Below are 22,906 nucleotides of genomic sequence, written 5' to 3' on the forward strand. Positions count from 1 at the left end.
TCCCCAACATCGGGAACAATCTTCCTGCATCTAGCCTGTCCAACCCCTTAAGAATTTTGTAATTTTCTATAAGATCCCCCCTCAATCTTCTAAATTCTAGCGAGTACAAGCCAAGTCTATCCAGTCGTTCTTCATATGAATGTCCTGCCATCCCAGGAATCAGTCCGGTGAACCTTCTCTGTACTCCCTCTATGGCAAGAATGTCTTTCCTCAGATTAGGAGACCAAAACTGTACACAATGCTCCAGGTGTTGTCTCACCAAGGCCCTGTACAACTGCAGTAGAACCTCCCTGTTCCTATACTCAAATCCTTTTGCTATGAAAGCTAACATACCATTTGCTTTCTTCACTGCCTGCTGCACCTGCATGCCTACTTTCAATGACTGATGTACCATGACACCCAGGTCTCGTTGCATCTACCCTTTTCCTAATCGGCCACTGTTCAGATAAAAGTCTACTTTCATGTTCTTGCCACCAAAGTGGATAACCTCACATTTATCCACATTATACTACATCTGCCATGCATTTACCCACTCACCCAACCTATCCAAGTCACCTTGCAGCCTCCTAGCATCCTCCTCACAGCTAACACTGCCCCCCAGCTTCGTGTCATCTGCAAAATTGGAGATGTTGCATTCAATTCCCTCGTCCAAATCATTAATATATATTGTAAATAGCTGGGGTCCCAGCACTGAGCCTTGCGGTACCCCACTAGTCACTGCCTGCCATTGTGAAAAGGACCCGTTTACTCCTACTCTTTGCTTCCTGTTTGCCAGCCAGTTCTCTATCCACATCAATACTGAACCCCCAATGCCGTGTGCTTTAAGTTTGTAAACTAATCTCTTATGTGGGACCTTGTCGAAAGCCTTCTGGAAGTCCAGATACACCACATCCACTGGTTCTCCCTTATCCACTCTACTAGTTACATCCTCAAAAAATTCTATAAGATTCGCCAGACATGATTTACCTTTCATAAATCCATGCTAACTTTGTCCAATGATTTCCCCACTTTCCAAATGTGCTGCTACCCCATCTTTAATAACTGACTCCAGCATTTTCCCCACTACCGATGTTAGACTAACTGGTCTGTAATTCCCCGTTTTCTCTCTTCCTCCCTTTTTAAAAAATGGTGTTACATTAGCTACCCTCCAATCCTCAGGAACTACTCCAGAATCTAAAGAGTTTTGAAAAAATATCACTAATGCATCCACTATTTCTGGGGCTACTGCCTTAAGCACTTTGGGATGCAGCCTATCTGGCCCTGGAGATTTATCGGCCTTTAATCCATTCAATTTACCTAACACCACTTGCCGACTAACCTGGATTTCACTCAGTTCCTCCATCTCATTTGACCCCTGGTCCCCTGCTATTTCCGGCAGATTATTTATGTCTTCCTTATTGAAGACAGAACCAAAGTAGTTATTCAATTGGTCTGCCATGTCCTTGTTCCCCATGATCAATTCACCTGTTTCTGACTGCAAGGGGCCTACATTTGTTTTAACTAATCTTTTTCTCGTCACATATCTATAAAAATGTTTGCAGTCAGCTTTTATGTTCCCTGCCAGTTTTCTTTCATAATCCATTTTCCCTTTCCTAATTAAGCCCTTTTCCTCCTCTGCTGGACTTAGAATTTCTCCCTGTCCTCTGGTAGGCTGCTTTTTCTGGCTAATTTGTATGCTTCATCTTTTGTTTTGATACTATCCCTGATTTCCTTTGTTATCCACGGATGCACTACCTTCCCTGATTTATTCTTTTGCCAAACTGGGATGAACAATTGTTGCAGTTTATCCATGCGGTCTATAAATGCCTTCCATTGCATATACACCATCAACCCTTTAAGAATCAATTGCCAGTCTATCTTGGGCAATTCACATCTCATACCCTCAAAGTTACCTTTCTTTAAGTTCAGAACCCTTGTTTCTGAATTAACTATGCCACTCTCCATCCTAATGAAGAACTCAACCATATTATGGTCACTCTTGCCCAAGGAGCCGGGCACAACAAGACTGCTAACTAACCCTTCCTCATTACTCAATACCCAGTCTAGAATAGCCTGCTCTCTCGTTGGTTCCTCTGCATGTTGGTTTAGAAAACTATCCCGCATACATTCCAAGAAATCCTCTTCCTCAGCACTCTTGCCAATTTGATTCACCCAATCTATATGTAGATTGAAGTCACCCATTATAACTGTTTTACCTTTGTTGCATGCATTTCTAATTTCCTGTTTGATGCCATCCCCAACTCCACTATTACTGTTGGGTGGCCTGTACACAACTCCCACTAGCATGTTCTGCCCCTTAAGGGCCTGTCCCACCAGCATGCGATTGCATGCGTCTAGCGCGACCAAACAGAAGCGGAGTTCACACTAATTTTGCGGTAAGCACGCGGTAAGATTTTTGGAGCCATGCGCAATGTCGGGACCAGCCCCGCACAACTCCATACGACTCCCGTGATCGAAGTGGGATCGGCCCCGCGCGGCCGTACGCCTCAAGCGACCACGTTTGGTCGGGCTAGACGCATACAATCGCATGCTGGTGGGACAGGCCCTTTAGTGTTTCGCAGCTCTACCCATATCGATTCCACATCCTCCAAACTAATGTCCTTCCTTTCTATTGCGTTAATCTCCTCTCTGGTTAGATTGGAGAACCTCCAGAATCCAATAAAACAGGATCATATCCATGTTTTCATGGATTAGTTCAAATTTTACACATGTTAATAAGGTAGACGTGTTTAAATACTTAAGCGGCCTTTTCACGGGGCGACTTGACGCAAGAGTTAACCAGAGTTTAACATTGTGGGAACCTCGTGCGATAACAGTACGGCATTCGTGGACCACCGTGGACCACCGTAGCGCTAACGGCAGGTAATCGTGTAAATTGGTCACTCGGGAGAAAATTCAAGAAATTTTGAATTTCTCCAAGAGTGACTTGTACACTTGTGGTTGAGCATTGCAACATTGTATGAACAAGTGGCCAGTGCGATATCCGTAATAACTCTTGCGGGTACCGTGGGAACTCCTGCGAACGGTGAGTAACTGAGCAGTTTGATTGTCAGTGCTTGTTTTACCTCATTGTTAAATAAATATATTTTTTACTATCAGATTGATGTCTGCAATTCTTCATTAACACATCACTACAAGATGAATGTCTCTAATGTTATAATCCCTCTCATGCTGAAACACAAAATAGTTGAAGGGAGGTGAAATAATCACATTTTCATTCTTTTTCATTTTTGAGTGTTAAGGTACCTCACTTGCTGAGCTTTTTTACTCCAGCAGTTTGTGTCTCTTTTTGTCTAAAGCAGTTTCTAAGACTGTAGGAACTCCGCGGGCCAGGCAGCAGCTACGGAGGGAAATGGACATGCGACCCTTTCTTCAGGCTGCCTTATCTCTCTCCCCCCCCCCCCCCCCCCCCCCTCCCCCCTACTTCCACCCACACACACAAATGCTGGAGAAACTCAGCGGGTGCAGCAGCATCTATGGAACGAAGGAAATAGGCAACGTTTCGGCCCGAAACGTTGCCTACTTCCTTCGCTCCATAGATGCTGCTGCACCCGCTGAGTTTCTCCAGCATTATTGTGTACCTTCGATTTTCGAGCATCTGCAGTTCCTTCTTAAACACAAATGCACCGAGTTCCAGCAGCATTTCGTGTTTTGCTCAGTATTCCAGCATCCGCTGTCTCCCGCGTCTCCAATAAAACAAAACTACTGTCAAAAGGGTGAAGAATAGGGGCAGAGATAGATACATTCCTGATTAGTGCGGCTGTCAGGAGGTTATGGGGAGAAGGCAAGAGAATGTGGTTGAGAGGGAGAGATAGATCAGCCGCGATTGAATGGCGGAGTGGACTTAATGGACCGAATGGCCTAATTTTGCTCCTATAACTAACAAAGATAGTAATTGTTAGGGAAATGTAGTTATTAAAGACGAGGGGGAGCAGAAATGGGCAGTCTGGGATGGCTCGCGAGATACTTGCATAGAGGCACAAAAGTTAAAGAAAGGGCAGATAAACAGAGAGGGGGGGGGGGGGACTTCCCTCAGTGCCCATCTGTTACCATTAATTGGACAGTTCGGTCTGTGAAACGCAACACGCCAGCCCCGACATCCAGCCCGGTGGTCAGTCCTTTGAAGATAGACACCAGTTGCTTGGAGCAACTCAACCGGACAGGCAGCAACTCTGGAGAGAAGGAACGGGTGTCCTTTCGGGTCGAGAGCCTTCTTCAGACTGAGGTCAATCCCCTGCATGGATAACAGGAGTCCCAGCCAACACGACAATCGCCCGCTGCACAGTCTCGGAGCTTCCACTGCGAAAACGGTGCCTACATTTGAGCACTTATGTAACTGAACCATCCTAACACCAACCACAGAGCATTCCTGAACTACTACCTACCTCATTCGAGACCCTCGGAATGGGTGACGTTTCGGGACGAGACTCTGAAGAAGGGTCTCGAACCGAAACGTCACACATTCCTTCTCTCCAGAGATGCTGCCCGTCCCGCTGTGTTACTCCAGCATTTCGTGTCTATCTTCCGTATGCTCTGTGATGGTCATCTCGGAGTCAAGTGGCAACTCTGGTCTGTAGACACGAGGAACTGCAGACGCAGGAATCACGAGCAAAACACAGAGCGTTGGACGAGCCTGACCCTTTGAGTTCCTCCATCAATTTGTGTTGAAGTCAGGTCTGGACATTGCTTGGCTCAGTCTCAGGTGCCGGCTAACTAGGAAGGTCGAGTCAAAGTCCAGCACTAACACTCAAGAAATAACGTTTGCGGCCTGATGTTCCCAATATTTAATTGAAATCATTAATAAAGTAAATAAATAGATACCGGTCTAATCAGTATCTACGGGATTGGACAGGCTAGATGCAGGAAGAATGTTCCCGATGTTGGGGGAGTCCAGAACCAGGGTCCCAGTTTTACAGTCTACCATGGGAACTCTTTAACTCAGTAAAGTAAAGTAAAGTAAAGTAGCCTTTATTGTCATATCAGCGCACAGGCAGCAGTTGATTGTTGCTCTATTCAGTTTCCCAGGAGGTCGGGACGGGTCTGGAGTTGGGAGGGAAAGGTGGGGGAGTCGAGGGAGAGGAGGGGGAGACAGATGGGGGTGTCTTCATTTACTGGCGGCGGGTGTCTGTCACTGAAACAGGCAGGTGAGATTTCACATCCACCTTGTGTGTGCCTCTCTCTCTCTCTCTCCATCCCTCCCTCCCTCTTACACAGGCCGAGAGACTCTGCCTCTGTGAGTGTACGTCTCTTTCTCCCCCTCTCCCACACACAGTAAGACCGAGGTACTGTGCTCAGTCCATCTGTGTCTCCCACATACACAGTAAAACATGTCTCCAAATGAGCCAATTCAACCAAGGGAGGATATTTATAGTGTGTGAAAAAAAAGTGACATCATTTGTGCCACGTGATGATTTAACAACACTTCACAATGTTCATTCAAGATTTAACGGGAAAGCTCGGGAGACGGACAAGTCACTCGCACAAATAACAGAAATGCCGAGTACCGTGGGAACTCTTTATCTACCCCCCCCGTTATATCGTGTGATATCGTGCTAGACCACGACCACTTCACTCTGGTTACATCTTGCGTCAAGTCGCCCCGTGAAAAAGCCGCATTACCGATTATAGAATAGCGATTTGATGCCTTCATTTCCATTGCTGAAATATAGTATAATTGATCCACAAACGAAAAGCATTATGTCTATATAAAGTATTTCTGAACCTTCAAATATGATATATCGTACTCTAATTTCTCAATTACAATGGTCCAAAAATTCCTTGGGAATGCCGTAGTTTCTACTCCAAACAGATGGTATTTCTCCACTTTAATGTCAGAAAGTATTGAATTCCCACACAAGCGTGCACAGACACAAAAATACTTAACTTGCTGGTTATTCATCACTGGGGTTTTGCCAACTGGAATCCAAAGTTGGAATAGAAAGTATGAAGTTGGTGCAATTACCAGCAATTTCACACTCTTGTTATTCCAACTTCAGAGTGTGGTTAGCAGTTTGACTACTAAATGCCATAGCAGGTTTATTAATTTGAATTGATAGGAACAACTGCAAAGGACCTAGAAAAGTATTTGGTAATGTATATTTTGTTCATTAATTCAGTTTGCTTAAATGTATTGAATTGTTTTTAAATGTTGAATTTAACTTTTAATATTTAATAACATCTTTCAAAATTACGTGGAAATTTCTTTGAATACCGGGAACATTCAGAACCATTCATGGTCTTGACATGTTTTGCAACAGTATCTTGGGTGATGGGTTTTTTTCACCCACCCATGTGACAACTTTATGTTGTGTTAGATGCTACTGCATCCTTTAGCATATCAAATCAGGATCATTTGGGGCAACAATTCAACACCAACTGATCCACAGAGGTAAAAAATGTAGTTATCACATTGGTCAGCGGCAACATGGAGCATCTTACCACTTGAGGTAAATACCTGCACATTATGTCACTTACACGTAGCACCATTCCCTGATCAAGAGGATGAATAAATCATGTGGATTCAAGCCTCTGCTAATCCTTCTCTACCAGTAGATATGGGAAAGTGGATTAGAATATCTGCTAAGAGATATGGTAAAACGGAAGTAGCCGGTTTTAGGTTAGATGTATGGAAGTATTGAATAGCACACCTGGTCCTAAATATAGAATTGACATAACGCTAAGAGTCTTAACAACAGGCATGTTGGTAGTAAATGCCTACATTATGATCCATCCCCTGAATGTAGTTGAGTTGCAAGGCTGCTAAAGGATCTCAAGTGGGTTTTCTGATGCATTTTCTGTTATCCTCGTAATTGGAACTATAATGGCAAACACATGCAAATGTAGAGTAAGCATAGAATTCATTGATGGGACCAACATCTGATCTAGAAACTAACTGCTGATGAAAACAATAAACTTCAAACTTAACTGCAGAGTTAATCTGTGAAAGATAAAGATGTTCGCTCTTTTCCATAGATTTGTGTAAAATTAATTAACACAATTCAGCAGTGTAGGCCAGCAATGTTTCACTTCAATCACAGAACTATTAAGAATGTTCCAAACTGATAGATTCTTATGTTTGAACATTAAGTTTAGCACATTACTATTTATTTGGCACTCCAGTGTTAAGAAAAAAAAGTGATATCTCATTAAGAGAATAAAAGATTATCCAGCAACAAAAAGTATCAAAACAAATAATCAATGAGTGAAAAGTTTGCTTGACCAGCACGGAATCAGGGGTAATAGAGAAAACAAAAATGGTATAATATTAGATATTATTTATCTAGAAGGTCCTTGATGAGGTAATCCATAATTGATTAATGGATAAGATCAGAGAATGTGGACCATGAAACTGGTAGTCAGATGGATTACGTAGAAACAAGAATATGCAGATGCTGGTTAATACAAAAAAGGATACACAAGTGCTGGAGTAACTTAGTAGGTCAGTTAGCAACTCTGGAGCACATGGATAGGTAACATTTTGGGCCGAGACCCTTCCCAGACTTCTTGTAGGGAGAGGAGAATTAGTCTGAAAAAGAGTCTCGACCTGAACCGTCACCTATCATATTTTCCAGAGAGACTGCCTCACTGGCTGAGTTACTCCAGCAATTTGTGTCCCCAGATGGATTGCTCGCTTTATTTTCAATACAGAGAACAGAGAGCTGTAGTAAAGATATTCCAGCTTACAAATGGTTTGTGGTGTTCCTCAAGAATGAGTGTTGGGATCACTGCTATTCACAATTTACATTAATTAATCATATCCTTGAATCAAAACCACAGTTGCTGCATTTGTTGATGACACCAATTGTTTGAGAAATGGTGATAGACAATAGACAATGGACAATAGGTGCAGGAGTAGGCCATTCGGCCCTTCGAGCCAGCACCACCATTCGATATGATCATGGCTGATCATCCAAAATCAGTACCCAGTTCCGGATGTTTCCCCATATCCCTTGATTCCCTTTGCCCTAAGAGCTAAATCTACCTCTCTCTTGAAAACATCCAGTGAATTGGCCTCCACTGCCTTCTGTGGCTGAGAATTCCACAGATTCACAACTGTGGGTGAAAAGGATTTTCCTCATCTCAGCCCTAAACCCCTTATTCTTAAACTGTGACCTCTGGTTCTGGACTCCCCCAACATTGGGGACATGTTTCCTACATCTACCCTGTCCAATCCTCTAAGAAATGTATATGTTTCGATAAGATGCCCTCTCATCCTTCTAAATCCCAGCGAATACAAGCCCCGTCGACCCATTCTTTCCTGATACTTCAGTCCCGCTATCCCGGGAATTAACCTTGTGAAAGTACGCTGCGTCCCTCAATAGCAATAATGTCCTTCCTCAAATTAGGAGACCCTACACTATGCACACAATACTCCAGGTGAGGTCGCACTAAGGGCCCAGTACAACTGCAGTAGGACCTTCTTGCTTCTAAACTCAAATCCTCTCACAATGAAGGCCAACTTCACTGCCTGCTGTACTTGCATGCTTACTTTCAGTGACTGATGTACAAGCACACCCAGTTCTTGTTGCACTTCCCCTTCCCCTAATCTGACAGATTGGATGTGGGTCCAAAACAGAGTGGATGTGGGATGGGCAATCAAAATGACAGGCAAGTGAATTGCAGGAGCGTTGATGATGATCTTTGTTACTTCCTAGCCACAGGTAAGGTCCTGGAGGGCTGGAGAGCAGCCAACATTTTTAAAAAGAAGCGAAGTAGAGAGAATCCAGGGACTTATAGGCCAGTAAGCCTCATATCAGTGGTAGGGAAGTTTCTGGAGATGATACTTCAGGATAGGATTTACTCCCATTTGGAAGGGAATGGTGAATTAAGGACAGTGAGCATGGTTTTGTACGATGTATGCCATATATTACTAACTTGATTGAGTGTTCTGAAGAAGTGGCAAAGATGATTATGAAGAGAGGGGGATGGATGGTGTTTGTATTGATTTTAATAAGGCACTTGATAAAGTCCCCTATGCAAAGCTGATCCAGAAGATTAAGATGCACAGGATTTAACACTAACTTGATTCTGAACTGGTATACAATTAAATACAGAGAGTTGTGGTGCAAAATTTGTTATTCAGGCTGGATGCCTGTGGCCAGTGGAGTTCTGCAGGGATCTGTGATGGGACCTCTGTTGTTTGTGATATGTATACACGACTTAGATGTAAATATCAATGTGTTGGTTAGTAAATTTGCAGATTACACCAAGATTACTGGAGTTGCAGACTGAAGAAAGCTATCAAAGCATACAGCAGGATAGAGATCAACTACCGAAATGGGCTGCAAAATGGCAGATGGAGTTTATTCCGAGCAACTGTGAGGTGTTGTCCTTTGGGTGGTTGAATATCAGGGGAAAGTATACAGTTAATGGCAACATTCTTAACAGCAATGATATACAGAGGGATCTTGTGGTCCAAGTTCATAGCTTCCTTAAAATGACAACACAAGTAGTAAATCTTGTGTCACAGTTTAAGGATAAGGGGGAAATCTTTTAGGACCGAGATGAGGAAAACATTTTTCACACAGAGAGTGGTGAATCTCTGGAATTCTCTGCCGCAGAAGGTAGTTGAGACCAATTCATTGGCTATATTTAAGAGGGAGTTAGATGTGGCCCTTGTGGCTAAAGGGATCAGGGGGTATGGAGAGAAGACTACCGAGTTGGATGATCAGCCATGATCATATTGAATGGCGGTGCAGGCTCGAAGGGCCGAATGGCCTACTCCTGCACCTATTTTCTATGTTTATGTAAAGAAAGCATATGGTATTCATATTCAAAGCATTGAGAATAAGTGTAAGGTATTTTTTTCTAAATTGACCTGACAAGTCTATAAAATTATGAGGTGCAAACACAGTGAGATGCTTTTGCAACCACTACAGCACATAACTTTAAGGTGAAAGGGGCAAAGTTTAAAAGATTTGCAGGGCTAAATTTTTACACAGAGAGTGGTGGGTGCCTGGAACATGCTGCCAGGGGGGTGGAGGCAGATATGATCATAGTGCTTAAGAGGCATATAGATAGGCACACGGATAAGCAGAATGATGGAGTATAGATCGTGTGCAGGCAGATGATATTAGTTTCTCTTGGCTTCATGTTCGGCACAGACATTGTTGGCCGAAGGGCCTGTTCGTGTGCTGTACTCTTCAATGTTCTAACTCTCAACTGCACCTCCTCCCATTGTTTCTTGTAAAGATTCCATTCTATTCTCCTAGTTGCTCCACCTCTCTCTGCTCTGGTGACCAGATCACTCCTTCCTCTCTATTGAAACTTAAAGATAGAAAGATTTTCTCACTTTGCCAGTTCTGATGAAGGGACAGACCCGAGATGTCAAATCTGTTTCTCTCTCCATAGACATTTCATGATTTGCTGGGTGTCAGCACTTATTGTTTGTTTCATATTCCCCAAATCTGTTTTTTATGCTCCACTAGCTCACCGTATGGTCCACCACCTTCTTGCCTCAGTACAGTATTTGACACACTCAAGGGCCTGTTCCACTTGGGTGTCATTTGCGCGTTACGCAGGTGGCACGTGAAGATTTTGTGAATCCCAAAATCCTGGGGCGCCGCACACGACCGTGCGTCACTGCCTACGTCACCATGCACCATGCACGCGTAATGCACGCCATGCGCACATCATATGCTCGTCACAATGCGCGTGTTGTGCGGCGTGACGCGTAAATGATGTCGCGTAAATGACGCCCAAGTGGGACAGGCACTTTACTTTTAAGTTTTAGTTCACCATGGTAAAATAGAACAACAATGTTAGAAGAGGTTTCATCATATCATATTAAATGTTAACACCAAAGTTAATTTGATACAGGGTCTACCAAATTGAATGTCACATTAGTAAGGTTTGTGATACAAGTATTAATCCTAAATAAATTGGGTAATTAATTTTCAATCATTTAAAATAATTAGCTGCACTATATTTTATTTTCATGTTACAAGAAACCAGTTACAGGACATACAATTCATACATCTGCAATAATACACTACATATAGGTCTAACAAAGAATGCAACAGTTACACTATGTGTCTACATTCTAGATTTTCTTGTTTGTGTCATTTATTATTATTTTATGCATATTTTCCGTTTCCGTACCAAACAACAGCATATCAATAAGACGTAGTTTAATAGATGCATCCTGCAAAAAAACAATTGAAGCATACAAGTGCAGTTTCTGTGAACAGCACTTTACAGATTCATGTTTGAGATACCGGCCAGGGCTTCAATACTCAATGAATTTACATGGCGGTACAGCATTTAACCATACAGAGGTTCTCTTATATATGCCCATAGAATCAAATCAATAACAAATTTGCAAGGTATCATGGTAACCTCAATTATGTAACTGTCCTCAGAAGGGAACAACTTAATTTTTTATTCTTCTTTTGTAAAGACTTGGCAGGGAACAAACATTATATATGTTTATTTTACAAAAAAGCATAAATATTCACAGGACATTTAAGAAGTATAATATATGAGGTGAGATTCCTTAATTTGAACAGATAATCTATGATTATCAGAGATCTGCACAGCGATTTCTTATGAATGTATGCATTCTTGCTATGTATCAATGTTTACTCAGTTAAGAATTATTTATCTGTTTAAACAAGATTCAAATGATGCTTATTCATATCTACTGGTGCCACACAAAAGCTTGAGGAAAAAATATTGTGTGCCAAAATCAGTGCTACTTAAGCACATGGAAGATGAATATTTACAAAGGAAAGTAATAAATGGGTTCACTTCATAATATATTTCAAAGTCCCGGATTTTGCTTTCACCTTGTGCAAATGCTGACATAATTGAAGTACTTAGTGCACTATTAATCTCCTCTAAAATTCAAAAGTATGAATTTCAGTGATTGTAGAGCCTGCATAACACAGTGCAACCTATTTTTTATAGAACATCTGATAAATAAAAACAGAACATAATAATCAAATGTCACAACTGCATATCACTTAGCAACACAAAGCACAAACTAATTGCAATTGTCATGTGATTAGTTGTGAAAATTATTTAATAACAAATGAATCATGAGGTTAACATTTGACGAAGTGAACGGGGGCCTTATTACATACGTACAATAAACAGAGGCTTCACCATTGTAATGACCTTAAAGAAACTTATCCACATTACCAGGCTTTAAAACAAAATGATACACCAAAGATATTTTTCATAATTAACTTTCAGAGTGCGCACACTCACCAAGCTCTTCAGTGTAATTAATAGAATAGATGCTTAAACTTAAAATGTGCTTTTAACTTAAAATGGTTTGACAATTGGGATATTAAAATAGAAATACCAATCAAAATAGCGTTGGAATTAAATAGACAAACTGAGTGGATTCATGAAAGCTTTTCCAAATTTGATCCAATTTGATGCCACAATCATATATAGTTCATAAACTGCTTAAAAATACTTTATCTTCCATGATATTAGGTTTATGCCAATATGCTTTTAATAGATTTTTGTTTTAAAATTACCCTTACTTTCTAACAATTCATAAAACAAAGTGGACGATCAATTATTTTTGATTGACTTGATTAACAATCAGAATCACAGTTACAATTTTGAAAGTTGTCATTCACAATACTAAGTGCTAATATAGGTTCTATTTATTTTTGGGCGGTTACCTTAAAATCCATGATTGTACTTATTTAGGGTCCTGTGAATACAATGTGAATATAATGTTGGACAGAGCACGGAAAGAACTGATTCGTACACAGAGCAACTGTAAGTAACACCTTTCTGATGTGCAATTAGATAAGAGTTGGAAAAAATCAGGAATGTTTTGCAATATATTTGTTTTAATGATAAATAACAATATTAAGCAAATATTGTACTTTCACACAACCTTTAATCTTCAATTTCAATCCATTCTATTTATCAGCACATGCCTGAATTAATCCAAATCATTTGTAGCAGTATACTTTTAAATGACTTACAATCCAAAGGTTTATTTTACATCTTCTTTCTTATTGAAGCATAATTTGAATTCAACTGAAATAGCACACTTCGATTTTAAATTCACCTCAAAGATTTCTTAATATTCTGAAATGTTTTACGGGAGGTGGGGGTATTGCAATTGGAAATAGGACTGTTCGGAAACGCATATAGAAATAAGTGCATCACCAGTCGGAAAATTAAATATATTTAATCTGAAGAACAGAATAAAATCTCATTGTTCAGGAAAAATATGATGTTTATAAGGGCAATAGTAACCAATGGTCTGTGAGTGATAATGAAAATCTGTTTGCACAAGGAATATTATGAAGAATACAAATAAAGATATGATAACAAATGGGAATTAATTGCAGATAATTACCAAAAATAATTCATGTTTATTGAAGATTTACTCCAAATAGAATATTAGTAGAAATTATCCGCACATTTAAATTGGAATAAAATCAAGTGTTTGTCTCAATTGTAGAACTTAGTGCTCCAACTGGTACAGGAAGAAATGGGTAGATTGAGGACATAAGGTTAAAAGGCCACCTATGGTATTTGAAGAATCCCATGGTTCCTGCTTAGAGATTTTAGCTCTGCTTTTTAAATTAGTTACCTCATAATGGAGTTTATAGCAAGAACAGACTTTCAGTAATAATGCTTATCCAGGATCTGCAGTAACAAAGAATTGGGTATAAATCTAACTCGAGAATACATAGGGGCTAAAGAGAGATCCCATTATATACATGGTTTTTATATTCTTTTAAAAAGCTAAGCCTCATGATAGTGCACACTATTTTAAACACTGCAGTTCACCTTATCATCTGTGGACTTATCTATGTTCTTTGCAAGATCCCAGCTGGAGCACTGTCACAAATGTTAACAGTGCCTCACAAGCTATTTCATTTCAATTGTATACAAAGGTATGCTGATTTTTGTAAAACATATGCAATGTCTTTCATGCCACTGTTGATTGCTTTGTAATGCTGGCATCATAGGGTTTCCTGGCATGCTCAAGATAGTTTCAAAAAAAAAATCTTCAGAATTTCAATGTTGCCAGTGAAATCTAAATGTGCTGTACAAGAATGCTACGCTACCACAGGAAATCAAAAGACTGACAGACAAGACCCTGTAAAGCAGCACAGATCATTTATCAGCAAAGTGAATCTCTAAACAAACTATTAAAAAAGAGGTGGTTCTTGCATGTCATGGTTTAGCATTCAAGATGTCAAATTCAGAGCACAACCACAAATAAACCCACACAATGCAAATGGCAAGAATTGTCTTAACAACAGCAGCCATCCGCTAACATGACTATCAACAAGAAAATAGGTGCTTGCGTTCCTTTGCTTTCCTGTTTCTTTAGCTGCTCTTTGGAACTGATGATGAAAATACCTACAATATAAAAATAAGAACAATCAGAACAGTATTGTTGTTACAGCATAGATGTAAAATATCAAGTCAAAATATCAGGATTATTAATGTCCAAATATCAGGGTTATTAATGTCCTGTGATATGTGAGAAAAACAGATAATTGGCACTAATGGCCTAAATTAATATGCTTACAATTTGACGAATAAATTTACAATTATTCATGACAGTCACAAGACTTATGGTGAAAATAATCCTGTCCATTTAATGGACTATCATTTCATGAACGTTTTCAAAATGAGGAATTAAAAACATATTGTAATTCCTTTCTCTTCTTAATAATCTGGGTCAACATTTCATGGACTGCTGTAAGATGGAAATACAATGTTTGTAATTACAGTGATATATTTATCCATGCAACTTTATCAGGATCAGCGAGTGAGGTGAGCAAAAACTTTAAAAAATAGTAATTGCATTTAACAAAATTCCAAATGTACTGCTTTGATATTTCACTTTTAACGAAACACAGAAGCGTCCAGGTCGCGGGATTGGCAATTGGAAGTATCCTGAGCTAATTCTGCTACCACCTTCATCTAATGCGACAAGTGATGACTTCCACTGATTGTCGCCGGAAGCTTGCGTCCTTTTCAGGACGGACAATGACAACGAGGCCAACATTTGTAACAAGATGGACACGAAAAGAAGAAGAAGAAGAATGAAACACCATTTAAATAAACACTCTGATTTATAAAGCCTGTGTTGATTTATTTGCAATTACAGTATAAAATATTTTTAGAAAAGCATTTTAAATGGATTATATTTCAAACATATCACAATAGATTTGCAGTTACAGCATACCGACACATTCAGTCAGATACAAACAGATCAAATGAAAGCCACATTAAGAGCACCAATTAATATTGAATATTATTGATTATGTAATCTAGTTTACATTTTGCAATCAAATTATTTAATAAATGTCTCTTGGGAGTTTCCCCTCTCAGCTTCACAGTTTAATTTGAATATTTGAAAATATAATATTTAGTATTATAAGTTAATCGAAAGTCAATGTTGAATCAACTGCTTTGCACAATCGAGTGAAATCAACAAATGACTGACTGCTTCAATTATTCCCCAAATTATAATAATTCAAAATTAAAATTATCTTTGTTTGTGGCTGTAATTTCACTTAGGTCGATGTTACATGATCACAAGGCCTTTTGTCGTTAGATCACTCATCCTAAATCATGTCTCAAATGGCTGTTTCTAACAGTTGCAGAATTTTGGTGCTCTCATCACAAATATATTCCATCTGAATCTGCGACTGCTATTACCTATATTTTATAACATTTGTATTCAACTGTTATCCTATTGCAGCTCAACAAACACTGAGTCCTGAATAATTAATTGACCCATCAGTACCCATAATGCATTCCCATCCTGACCTACATGCACTTTGAACTAAAATGTTTCTGTCTCCTTTTTTCTTGGAACCAGATGACAGCACCACATGATGGAAAAGATAAAAAATTAAAACGAGCGCTCCTGGAGGGTAGGTGAGTGACCTGTGGGAGAAAACTCAGCCGGAGAAGATCTCCGCACCTAGCATCAGACAGCTACAAATTGATTAGTTAGTCTGAGGAACTGCCACCAACCAGGCTCGAGAGACTAATTAAAGAGAGCATTGCCTGCACAGATACCCCATTGACACCAAATTTGCTCAGCTGCGGCCACGAGGGAGCCTGAATTATCTTAACAGCCGTCGTTTCTCATGTCTGCGCTGCTCTCTAACCCCTTAAAATGACTGAATTATAAATGGCCTCATCAGTGTTTTAATACAAGTGATACAAGTTAGCCAAATAAATGTTAAAAGTTAATCTGTTGACAGATGTCAAAATCGAACTCCGTGATTCACTCGAACAGCTTGGAATATTGAAGAAAATATATGGCTCGCATTTTAAATTGAATTTTATAGCAGGATGCCTAACAGTGAACAGAGTATGCTGGGGTTTAAAAATTACACTTAACAATGATTACACAGTTGTCCCATATTCATCTATATCTTCGCCTGCAATTTATTTTCTGTTTTTGAAAAGCAGGCTAAACAGACATTCTCATTATCTATCTATTACTACCAAAATATATAATTTATTTCAGTGCAATACTGCCAGTAAGAGAATCAAAAACATCCGATCATAATGTAACTGCTGTAATGATGGAGCTATTAAACCTTCAGTGGATTGTAAAGGTCCATTATCCGGCATTGAAATGTTTAAAAAAAAAATCATTGAGCATGGAGTTTGAAAAGGCCATTTGGACTGTCACAATTTGTGTCAACTTCAGTTTTATTCTGGAGATATTTCAAGGTCTTTTAGTGGCAAAGGGCACTTCAACAAGCTGGAGAATGAACAAACATGCCAACACTTCTGTCAGAATGTAATGTCCCGTCTACAAATGTCAAGAATAGGCAGGAGTTCCAAAAGGGATTAATTGGGGTGGGAGGGGTGGGGAAGGGTGGATGGTGGTATCTTATTATAATGTTGTATATGATGATGGATTATTGTTAAATGTTAACTCTATTGTTATATGGTACAGCACAGAGACAGGCCTTCAGCCTACAATGTCTGTGTGGACCAAATTAAACTAATCTCTTCCCCCTGCACTTGATCCATTTCCCTTAATTCACTGTATATCCATGTGCCTACCTAAAAGCCTCATTAGCCCCATTATTATATCTGCTTCCACCACCACCCTTGGCAGTGCATTCCAGGCACTTTCACTCTTTGTGTGAAAAACTTTACCTGCACATTTCCTTTCAACATTTTCCCTCTGAACTTAAAGCAATGCCATTGAGTATTTGATATTTCCACCCTGAGAAAAATATGTTGACTATCTACTCCATCTATACCTCTCATAAGTTTATAAACTTTTATTAGGTTTCCACTCAGCCTCTAATACCCTTCCACTCCAGAAAAATTGATCGATGTTTGTCCAACCTGTCTTTACAGCTAACAGCCTCTAATCCAGGCAAGACTCAGGTAAACCTCACCTGCAGTGTCGCCAAAGCCTCGACGTTCTTCCTGTAATGGGGGGTGAACAGTACTGCACACAATACTCCAAATGCTGCCTAACAAACATTTCATAATGCTGCTGCAGGACTTTCTGACTCTTACACTCATTACCCAAACCAGTGAAGGCAAGCATAGGCTATGCTTTCTTTACCAATCTCTCTACTTGTGTTGCTACTTACAGAGAGCTACAGACTTGGACATCAAGTACATCAATGTCGTTAATGATCCTGCCATTAACTGGATACTTGGCCTTTATATATGATCTCCCAAAGTGCAACACCACACATTTGTCCAGATTACACTACATCTGCCATTTCACTGAACAAAACGTTAACTTCTATATTCTGAGTATCCTTTGACAGACTTCCCACCTCCTTATTGGGACATGCTGGGCCTGAACTCTGATCTATTGGTCTTTAAACAACTCCCACATGTCAGATGCAGAAATACTTAGGGAGATGCAGCCACTAAATATGGTGGAAGAGAGTTTTTTAAAAATAACTTTTTCAGATAGTATAGCAAAGAAAATGTTTTAAAAATGAATTTCCACCAGCCAAAATCACCCAAGCTCAATTCCCATTGCTATTATGTTTGAAGTCATAATCAGGACCAATGATCACAATTTATATAAAACTATCAGAAAATGTTGAGAGAATGAGACCTTTATTTTATAGGTATGGAACTGCTTTGAATCACTTGTATTGGGTTGTATAGCCAAGCCTGTTGTGTCAACTGACGTGTACATACTTGGACAAATGTTGCTGGCACAGGCCTAGAACCCACTGTAGTCACCCCTGCTCACCACGGCCCTGAAACAGAGAACTTGTCTTTTTACCCCAAATGTCACAGTTTCCAAATGCAAGGCCTGAGCAGTGGAAGGGAACACAACGACCCTCTGGAAAATCTTTAATCTTTGACCACTAACAAAATCCAAAATTATAGAAACATTTAAAAACTAATGAAATGAAATATCGTTGAATCTTTTGAAAACTACAATTTTTAAATAAATAAAAATTCCAGTAAAAACATTTAATTAAAACAACAAAATAACTAATCTTCTCCTTTCTTTCCTGCTCTTTAACCATATGTTCCCCATTGAAGCCAAGCCATAGGATATGCGAACCAATTCCCCAAACTGGTTGAGGAATGTATAGAGTGCCCAGCATGACCCCAGAGGCGCAGGATTCAGCACTTGATTATGTACACCCATGACTGTATGTCTAAGCACTGATCCAATGCCACCCATAACTGTTTGACCACACCACTGTCATTGGTGATGAATTAGTGTACAGGAGAGAGAGAGCGAGAACACCTGGTTGAGTGGTGGCACAACAACAACCTTGCACTCAATGCCAACAAAATCCAAGATGCTAATCATTGACTACAGAAAGGGATAGTCAGCAGACCATGTGAGCATTTTCATTTTTGGTGGAAAGAGTTAGCAACTTCAAATTCTTGGGTATTAATATCTGGCATGACCTGTTCTAGGCCCAGCACATAGAAGTAATCATGAGGAAGGCCTGCCACTGCATCTACTTTCTTAGAAATTTTAAAGAGATTCTGCATGGCACCCAATACTCCAACCAACTTCTACAGATACACTGTAGACAGTATCCTGGCTGGTTACATCATGACCTGGTACGGCAATTTCAAAGTTCAGAATGCAAGAGGCTGCAGGGAATGATAGACTCAGCTTGAAACATCATCGGCACATTCTTGCTCACCATTGACAATATGTACAAGAGGCACTGACTCAAGAAGGTGGCATCTATTACCAATGATACCCACCATCATTGAAAACCTCTCTTCTCACTACTATTGCCAGGTAGGAGGTACAGAGGCCTAAATCCCTAAAGCTAACAAACAGCTACTTTCCCACAACTATCAGGTTCTTGAACCAACATGCACAATCCTAACCCTACCTTGGCAATGGAACATTGTAGACATAGAAACATAGAAATTAGGTGCAGGATTAGGCCATTCGGCCCGTCGACCCTGCACCGCCATTCAATATGATCATGGCTGATCATCCAACTCAGTATCCTGTACCTGCCTTCTCTCCATACCCCCTGATCCCTTTAGCCACAAGGGCCACATCTAACTCCCTCTTAAATATAGCCAATGAACTGGCCTCAACTACCTTCTGTGCCAGAGAATTCCAGAGATTCACCACTCTCTGTGTGAAATTTTTTTTTCTCATCTCAGTCCTAAAATATTTCCCCCTTATCCTTATACTGTGACCCCTTGTTCTGGACTTCCCCAACATCGGGAACAATCTCCCTGCATCTAGCCTGTCCAACCCCTTAAGAATTTTGTAAGTTTCTATACGATCCCCCCTCAATAGACCACCTCTTGCACCAGATGGATCTGTTTACTTACTGTTTTTTTTTTGCAGTGTCTAGAATGGATGCTGCCACAAGAATCTAGAACTAAGCAGCACAATCACAGGATATGCTTATTAACCAACTATGAACCAGGCGAGGGGGGAATTCCTCTCTTATTGAGAAGTAAATCTTTGGAATTCTCTCCCAGAGAGCTGTGGAGGCAGAAACATTGAATATATTGAGGTCAGAGAAAGAAAGATGTTTGGATCACTGGGGAAATGAGATTTATGGGATCAGGCAGCAAAAGTGGATTTGAGGCCAAAAATCAAATCTAATTTGATCTTATTGAATGGCAGAGCAAGTTTGAAGAACAGTATAGCTTATTCCTGCTCCCATTTCTTTCGATTTTATGCTCTGATTTATCATCACTGTATACCCAAATCGCGCAGGTTGCACAGGCTGCCAGACCTGTATTGTTCCTAGAAATACCTGACATTGTTGTTCCACTGTCATCCCTACTAGTGTATCTTTCCAGTCAACTTTGGCCAGCTCCTCCCTCATGGCCCCATAGTCCCCTTTATTCAACTGTAACATTGACACCTCCAATCTACTCTTCTCCCTTTCCAATTGTAGATTAAACCTGACCATGTTATGGTCACTAACTCCTAATGGCACATTAACCTCGAGGTCCTTTATCAAATCCGGTTCATTACATAACACTAAATCCAGAATTGCCTTCTCCCTGGTAGGCTCCAATACAAGCGGTTCTAAGAATCCATCACGAAGGCATGCTGCAAACTCCCTTTCTTGGGGTTCAGTACTAACCTCATTTTCCCAGTCTACCTGCATATTGAAATCTCTCATAACAACCACAGCATTACTTTTGCTACATGCCAATTTTAACTCCTGATTCAACTTGCGCCATATGTCCAGGCTACTGTATGGGAGCCTGTAGATAAGTCCCATTAGGATCTTTTTACCCTTACAATTCCTTAGTTCTATCCATACTGACTCACATGTCCTGTTTCAATGTCACCCCTTGCTAGGGACTGAATTTCATTTCTCACCAACAGAGCAACCCCACCCCCTCTGCCCACCTGTCTGTCTTTTCGATAGGAGGTATACCCTTGAATATTCAGTTCCCAGCCCTGGCCCTCTTGCAGCTATGTCTCTGTAATTCCCACAACATCATACTTGCCAGTTTCTAATTGGGCCTCAAGCTCGCCCACTTTATTCCTTATACTTCGCGCATTCATATACAGCACTTTGACCTCCGTATTCACTTCCCCCCTCGCACCATTCGCAATTGGCCCTGACCTTACTCTGTTGTCCCTTCTCGAGCTTTCCTTCCCATTAATTCGAGAATCTTTTGTAATTTTTCCTGTAGCCACTTCCCCTTCCATTCCATCTTTATATTCCCAATCTGTCAATCCCTCCAGTCGTTACTGGAGCACGTATTGCAGTGCTTATGACCAACAGCAAGGTTGCAATATTAGTTGACATGGCACTATATCACTATCCATTATGATGGACAAGTTGACACTGCTATTAATGTGATAAACAGTTATTAAACTGAATAATAAACTCTGTTTATTCCTGCACAGTTGCTGCCTGAAATACTGTGTATTTCTACCATTTTTTAATTTTCTTTAAAATCCTCTGCTCTTCCAGTATTTTTATTTCATACCCACAAAACTAAATAAATGCAGGGTGAATCGTTGCTTACTGAGACTGAGAGTGCAAGGCAGCCTAATAAATGCAGAATGCGCGGAATCAACATGAATCTTAATTCACAGTACTGGGAATTGGGATCAAACAAACCTCCAGGCTTATGCCTGATGTTAAAAATACACTTTGAACAGATGTATGGAACAAGCTGCCAGAGGAGGTAGTTGAGGCTGGGAATATCCAAACATTTAAGAAGCATTTAGACAGGCACATGGATAGGACAGATTTGGAGGGATATGGACCAAATGCTGGCAGGTGGGACTAGTGTAGCTGGGACATGTTGGCCAGTGTGGGTAAGTTGGGCCAAAGGGCCTGTTTCCACACTGTATCACTCTATGACTCTCTATAACAGTTAACCACTGAACATGTTTTATGGGGGGTTTTGTTGCTTAACTAAACTATTTCTTGAAATATTCATTGTTATTTCAATTATTGTTCAATATCAACAATAAGGTAAATCAAAGAACATTTTATTTTCAACATTTCAAAGAGTAGCTCTCAGATAAAGGCTGCAATCTAAAGGATAATTTCTAAATCTTGGAAACATAAATTCAGAATAAATGACTGCATGTGTATCAACATCACATTCTAATCCCTAAGTATGCCAAGAAGTTTGGAAGAGTATCTATTGTGTCAAAAACTCTTCCAATAAAGCAGACAACTTGTCCCAATTTCCAGACTTCTGAAAGATCACAAGCCAGAATTGTGTACATTTTGTGATGCATCGTGGAACAGATTCGAAGCAGAAGGTCCATGAAGAAATCCAAAGATCAACGTGAAACTTTAATTCATGATCTCTGTCAAATACACACCTGCATGTGGAGACAGCAGGAATCGAACAGTGGCCTCAGTCAACATGTAATAGAAACATAGAAACATAGAAAATAGGTGCAGGAGTAGGCCATTCGGCTCTTCGAGCCTGCATCGCCATTCAATATGATCATGTCTGATCATCCAACTCAGTATCCTGTACCTGCCTTCTCTCCATACCCCCTGATACCTTTAGCCACAAGGGCCACATCTAACTCCCTCTTAAATATAGCCAATGAACTGACCTCAACTGCCTTCTGTGGCAGAGAATTCCAGAGATTCACCACTCTCTGTGTGAAAAATGTTTTTCTCATCTCGGTCCTAAACGATTTCCCCCTAATCCTTAAACTGTGACCCCTTGTTCTGGACTTCCCCAACATCGGGAACAATCTTCCTGCATCTAGCCTGTCTAACCCCTTAAGAATTTTGTAAGTTTCTATAAGATCCCCCCTCAATCTTCTAAATTCTAGCGAGTACAAGCCGAGTCTATCCAGTCTTTCTTCATATGAAAGTCCTGACATCCCAGGAATCAGTCTGGTGAACCTTCTCTGTACTCCCTCTATGGCAAGAATGTCCTTCCTCAGATTAGGAGACCAACGCTGTATGCAATACTCCAGGTGTGGTCTCACCAAGACCCTGTACAACTGCAG

General features: G+C 40.3%; 1 protein-coding gene across 4 annotated transcripts in view; it reads right to left on the reverse strand.

Annotated features, from left to right (window-relative positions):
- Nucleotides 1-10,912: 10,912 nt before the first annotated feature.
- Nucleotides 10,913-22,906, reverse strand: part of cdk14 (cyclin dependent kinase 14) — a 665,904-nt gene continuing 653,910 nt past the window's right edge. For all 4 annotated transcript variants that reach the window (XM_033012625.1, XM_033012602.1, XM_033012618.1 and 1 more), the window contains one exon: nucleotides 10,913-14,346. The gene's annotated coding sequence lies outside the window, so the exon portion shown is untranslated. The remainder of the gene's footprint in view (nucleotides 14,347-22,906) is intronic.

The sequence above is a fragment of the Amblyraja radiata genome, chromosome 2, assembly GCF_010909765.2.
Source record: "Amblyraja radiata isolate CabotCenter1 chromosome 2, sAmbRad1.1.pri, whole genome shotgun sequence".
Classification (NCBI taxonomy): Eukaryota; Metazoa; Chordata; class Chondrichthyes; order Rajiformes; family Rajidae; genus Amblyraja; species Amblyraja radiata.